Source organism: Caloenas nicobarica, chromosome 4 (genome assembly GCF_036013445.1).
Source record: "Caloenas nicobarica isolate bCalNic1 chromosome 4, bCalNic1.hap1, whole genome shotgun sequence".
In the NCBI taxonomy this organism is placed as follows: domain Eukaryota; kingdom Metazoa; phylum Chordata; class Aves; order Columbiformes; family Columbidae; genus Caloenas; species Caloenas nicobarica.
Window position 1 is genome coordinate 47853725 of NC_088248.1, and position 6365 is coordinate 47860089.

The following is a 6365-nucleotide window of genomic DNA, read 5'->3' on the forward strand; positions in this document are numbered from 1 at the left end:
GACCGCCAGAAATGTGGAAGAGCTTGTCTGGAATAGCTTCCATAAAGGTAACAACAACATAAAGTTGGGCTCTCCAGCCTGGGAATGAGAAGATGGAGGGAAGGATCTGTAGCAGCATGTGTGGTACAGAGAAAGTAAATGAGGAACAACATTCTCTGTTTACAAAATTGTCCACCAAATGCATGGTGCACCTGCCAATGGTGGCAGTTTCAAAGCAAACAGGGGGATGTCTACTTTGCTGGTGTTTCATGGCCTAAACTACCTCAGCTTGTAGGATGGTATCTGGGGGTGATGACTGCCTTGTGCACCACCAGAGCCTGTCCAGCAGAGTCCTCGTTAGCTGGACTGCAGTGTAGGTATCTTGTTTGTCCAGACAAACCTCATCTTTTGTTGTTGTTATTTGTGGGTTCTTTTTAGAGTTCAAGACTGCCTGCATCTTTGTTTTGTATCATTCCTGCTCTTTTCTATCTTCTCTTTTGCTTACTACTGATTGCTTACTGGGTTAATGCTGTGTTTCTTCCATTCTTCCCCACCCCAATACATGACCTCTGAAGTAGATGGTCCTGGGAAAAGACTTTATCCATGCTTTCTAGCTGTTTTATTTTTGTTTAAAGCAGATTATAGCTGGCCTTGAGGGAGAAGACTTGGTTTCACTAATTGGTTGGTTTTAAGCATTTTGCTACCAAACTGGCCTATTTTGATTTTAAGGATTTCTTTATTCCTATTTTTAAAATAGTGCAATTTGTTTGGAATACACATTGTAAACATGTAATTCTTAGATGCTGGCATCATTCCTTTTCTAGTGTGACTTCAGTGGAACTGTTTCTGTAAAATTTTGAGAATACATGGCTACATCCCATCTCTGTGAGCATTTTTGCAAGTTTCTGTCAATCTAATCTGGAATCTCTTCGTTATTAAAAATCAAGTTGATTTTGCTGATCGTCTTATTCTTTTTTATTTGTATTTGTTGTACCCAATTCTGATTTTCAGCAAATTGGTGCAAAATTACATTTATTTCAATGCAAAAGTGATAAAGTCTTCTTAAACTTTGTTCTTCCCCACCCCGCCTTCCGTTTTCTCAGAGCAACCTTTAAGTCAGCTTCTGTACTTCAAACACAAGACTAGCTCCTTTTGATTTTAACGGAGGCGTATCTCTTCAGCAGTTATCGGCTCCAAGTCCTGAAAATAACTAGATGTATGAAAGAAATTGTAAGTCTTACGTGTAGTGTTGAAGAGAGGAGGTACAGAAGATCAAGCAGTGTGGTGAAGATTTTTTGTAGCAGTGGGCAGGCTGCATAGATCTGTGCTGCTTGCATGAAAAGCATATGTTCTGGTGTAATTACAACATTATAAAACCAGAAGAGACTTTTTGGATAATTTACTACAAGTTATATGATATTGGCCATCAGCATTCCTTGATTTAACTTTGAAATAGGTAGGGTTTTTTAGGAAAAATGACTAATATTTGTTTTAAAATTTTTGCTTTAAAATTTTTGCAGTGGGAAACCAACTAAATCCATGGTAACAAACTGTTGACTGTTTTAGGCAGTTTTTATCCCATTTAATATCAAATCAGACCAAATGCCTCTGACACGTGCCATATACAAAATACTGATGGTGCGCAAGCCACAAGCTGGTTATCTGAGAGTTAATAACGTGTTATGGACTCGCTTATTGTCAGGAGTGCCACAAAGACAGTGCATCCATTCTGTGTCCGATGAGGCAGAGCAGCAGATGTGAAGTCCTCGATTCCCATTGAAAAGTGACTGAAGGCAAAAATTTCTTGTGTGGCCACTGTTGTCAGCCCTAATATGAGAGTAGGCACAAACACTGAAACGTTTTTTTGAAGTATCAACGGAGACTTGCCCAGGAGCCTGAGTGAGGCCCAGTGAAGAAAGACACTCTACCACTACCACCTCCTGCTTATTGTTATGATTTTTTAAATTTAGCTTCCTATATATCACTGATAATTCTGGAATGGCTTGAATGGACAACATGGAGCTAGAGTTTAGCTGAAGGCCAAGCCCTGCCTTGCTGTCACAGGGTTTTGGTAAGGTGAGATAAAAGGGAAGTCAAGTGAGAAATTGTCTCTGGAAGTCTTTGCTAACAGATTTTTGGATACAGAGGTACCACAGGAGGGGGGAAAATGAACATTAAGGCAGATCTGGAAATAGGTCACATAATATAACCGTATTTCCTCTTCTGATAGTAATTTCCTATGGTACTGAAAAGAACTTACTTTGTAATGGAGAAGATGTAGATGTTAAGATCTCACTATGGCAGGCTATGTCATAGCCTAATTATTTCTTTTTTTTCCTCTGTCATTTATTTGTATAGGTGGAAAACGTTCGGTTACTTGATCGTTTATCTTCAAGAAAAGCTGCACTGGGAACCTTGTATTTAACAGCTACTCATGTCATATTTGTGGAGAACGTTTCTGAAACTCGTAAAGAAACTTGGGTATGTATTTTTATTTTTTCAGTTAGCCGTAAGTGTGAGGCACTTTATTGACGGAAATTTGAAAATAACTTGCAAAACAGTTTAAACATAGTAAATTAGTTCATATGGATGCTTTTATAACTTCAAAGCATGTGAAATTCCAACGTGGTAATTTTTGAAAATTTTCAATGGATTCTGGACATTACTACACAGTAAGAGGAGTAGAAGGACCTTCACCATGTGAATATCAGATGTGACTGACCAAGGAACAGCTGCTGTAAACTACAATGTTGCTCCTGTCATCCAGGAAGAACCGAGGAGAAATGCTTTGAATGCGAATTAGTACCTTGACTCAGTCGCCTCTTGCTGCTCTCCTAACTGCTTATTCTGGATCAGTGATTTTGTTGTTTTGCTTTGTTCGGTGGGTTTTTTTGTTGTCTGTTTTGTGGTTTTCTGGTTTGTTTGGTTGGTTGTTTTGTTTTGCTTTTTTTTAAATAACATGGTATTTTGATGGACCAGTAACAAGTTGCCTGTATACATATAGGCGTGGATATAGTTCTGATGTCATACCATTTGAGAGTCTTTTATGTGGATTAATTATGAATCCTTTGTCCAGTTTTGTACTAATTATTAATTCCATCCTCTTTTGGTCCCACTATTCCTCTCCAGATTCTTCTTGTAACATTTAATCTCATCTGATGCAGTATTTAAAACTACATCAAGACTACCAATCTGCTGATGAGGAGGGCCAACATTTTAGCCTTATTCAAATGGTGCTGGTTCATCTTTTCAGTGTATAGATAGATTTAAAAAGCTCATTTTTTTTTTACAACTGTTAGCTTACAGTAAAGCAAACGAACAGAAAACTTTGGATAGCACAGCCAGGCTAATGACTGAGCAGCTGAAACGATCCAGAAACACTTCTTTGTCTGCAGGTGATGTATCAGGCACTACTTGAGCCTGAGCTGGAGGTAGGAACAAAACGACAAGAGAATTTTCTCTAACAATAGTGGACACTACAATGCCTGCCCTGACATGTAATTATAAATAATTATTTTTCTTCCTAAAGATTTGAATATTTTGGCATAACCAATTTCAATTCTCTTGCAGGTTCTTCACAGCCAAATTTCCTCTATTGAGAAGCAGGCCACCACTGCCACTGGTTGCCCATTGCTGATCCGCTGCAAGAACTTCCAGGTCATCCAGTTGGTCATCCCTCAGGAACGAGACTGCCATGATGTTTACATATCTCTGATACGTCTGACACGACCAGGTATGAGATGGAAATAGGCACAAAAGTCAATCCTTGTCCTGAAGAGGGAGAATGTAATGGAAGATATGTAGCTGTGTATCTCTCCAGTTTAAGAAAAAAGGCTTTATTAAAGATGTGCCATGAGAGAAAATGTCCCCAAGCAGACGAGCATATTAAAATAATCACTTATAGAGCCACGAAGAAATCGCATCATAACAAGTAGTTCATTCCACAAAGTATGTCATGAATTTTTGTTGAAAATGATACTCTAGGCTATCATTGGCCATAAGATACACTGTAATTCTATTTTATGTGTAACTTTTTTACTGGATGCCTTGTGTAAATGTGAATTTAGGAAAATACTTTCAAGTCTCTAAATCCAGGGAATTTTTATGTTCCTACTATAATGAAAAGCTTAGTATATAATTAGTGGTCATGTTGATGTCTGAATTTTCCCTTTTTGTGCTGTGCATAAATTTCTTAAAAATCAGTGAAAGCTATTGCAGCAAATAGGTGATTTATTTCACTGGACCGCCTGTGCCTATTATTACCTAGGTTTTGAATGTACACTTTTCGAATTTCTGAATTCAGATCAAATTCCTTTTTAAACTTTTCCTCTTTTCAATGAAAATCCAAATGTTGCAGCAAAGTCCAACATCTGATCCTCCGCATTATAACTGCTCTCTTAAGAACTAGCTGACAAGGCTTCTGGATTGTTTGTTTTAAATTATAACTGTAGAAATGCAACACCAACCTCTGTCCTTTACCATTATTTTGACAGTATGCAAAGAAATCATTTACCACAGTCTCTACAGAAGTGATAACACTGGCTTTAATTTTTATCTTGCTAGGAGAACACCAATTTTATCTTATTGTGGGCTTTGTAGTGTTAGGTTTACTGTTGAACTTAATGATCTTAAGGGTCTTTTCCAACCTAAATGATTCCATTCTATGATCTAGTGTGTAGAGAGGCAAAAAATTGCAGTCAGTGAGCACAGCTACTGAACTTTATAAAGTACCTTCTATAATTAGGATAGTGGTAGTAGTAGTAATATGCAACTGCAGCAGACGTAACATGATATGCTAGGTGATGCAAGATGAAAGTAATTGGAGAAATTTAAAAACAATGAGACAAATTCAGTCAGTGGTTCTGCTGATGTAAATTTGGATTAATTCCATGGGCGGCAGCTGCAAGTATGTGTTCATGCATGCTGGAAGGAATGTGTTTCTGTAATGGCCTTTCCTTGGAGCCAAGAAGAGGTGTGTGTACTGCTGTGCACTAGAACAGGACGCTTCAATACAGGCGTGCAGAGTGACCAAGGGCAGAATAGCTATGGACCCTGAATAAAAGTCCAGTGGCAGACTGCAATGGACAAGAAGGTTCGAATGAAGAAGATGTAATAAGAGCAGAACAGAATCAGGTCTTTGCATAGTTTAGCTGCACAGTAGTTTTCCTTCTCCAGCAAAACATCCAGTCTTCCTGTGAGGCAGGATAAAATCTTGCTTACTTAAAATTAGAAGACTCCAATTGCAGATTGAGCCCAATGCACCCTGACAGTGCTCTGCTGTGCCTTTTTGTCTGAGCACAAAGCTGTATGTTCTTGAGGTAATACTCAACATTATAAGGTCCCCTTTACTCCATGAAGAGAAAATTTCACTCATTCAGGCTCTGTTTTTCATTCTCTGCCATTCATTCTACCATAGCTGAACCTGAGTAGAGCCTGTCTTTTGTACTGGCTTAATATATTCTACGTTATCTGATATCCTAGTTACACTAAAGGAGCAAATTTGTGTTTGATTTTATTCTTGTCAGCTGTTAATAGCATTTTAATGAGGTCAAGCTGTCAGCTGAATTTTGCCTTTTTGCTTAATTAACCCATTTTGTGAAACAAGCTGACCATAACAGTTATTAGAGGTGTAACAACAGGATTACAGATGCTAATCGTAAAATAACTGTGAAAGATTAGAGAAGGTCCTAGAAGTGCTAGAGAAGAGCTGATAACTGAGCTTTAAGGCACTGACTATTAATACTTGAACCTTTTTGTTACTGCCTGTAGATATCATAATGTAATAATATTTGTAACATTGAGTCAGACTTCTGTCATAAATAACTCATATATTTTAACAGGTGGATTTTTAAAGGCTTCCCATGTGCCTGTGAACAGCAGTTGGAAAGGAAATCCAGATTGTTCTGTCAACAAAGCAGTAAAAGCAAGACCTCAGATTACTACCAAAAACACTGTATTAAAATGAGCTCAGATTGGATTTATGGATTATGCTAAAACTTTATGTTAGCAGATGAGAAATAAACCCGACTGTCTTCCTAATCTATGCCATGACAGAAGTCTGAAATCAGAGAGTACAGAGTTTGAACTATAAGACAATGTGCAAATCATTCTTTTCTTTCTCCTTACTCACGACTTTGATGACTTTCAGTATTTTCCTGACAAAGTTAACATGATTTTTTTCCTTACGTTCATACTTTCGTGTGTATATACAATCAATTTAATTGAAATTTTAAAAAGCTAAATATAACCTAAATTACACCTTTAAAAGACATCATCAAAATACAAAAGACTTTCTATTGAAAAAGGTAGAAGCCTTGTTATTATTAATATTGTAGTTGGTTTTGCTGTTGTTATTTTTATATCTAAAAATTCCATACTGTAGAGTT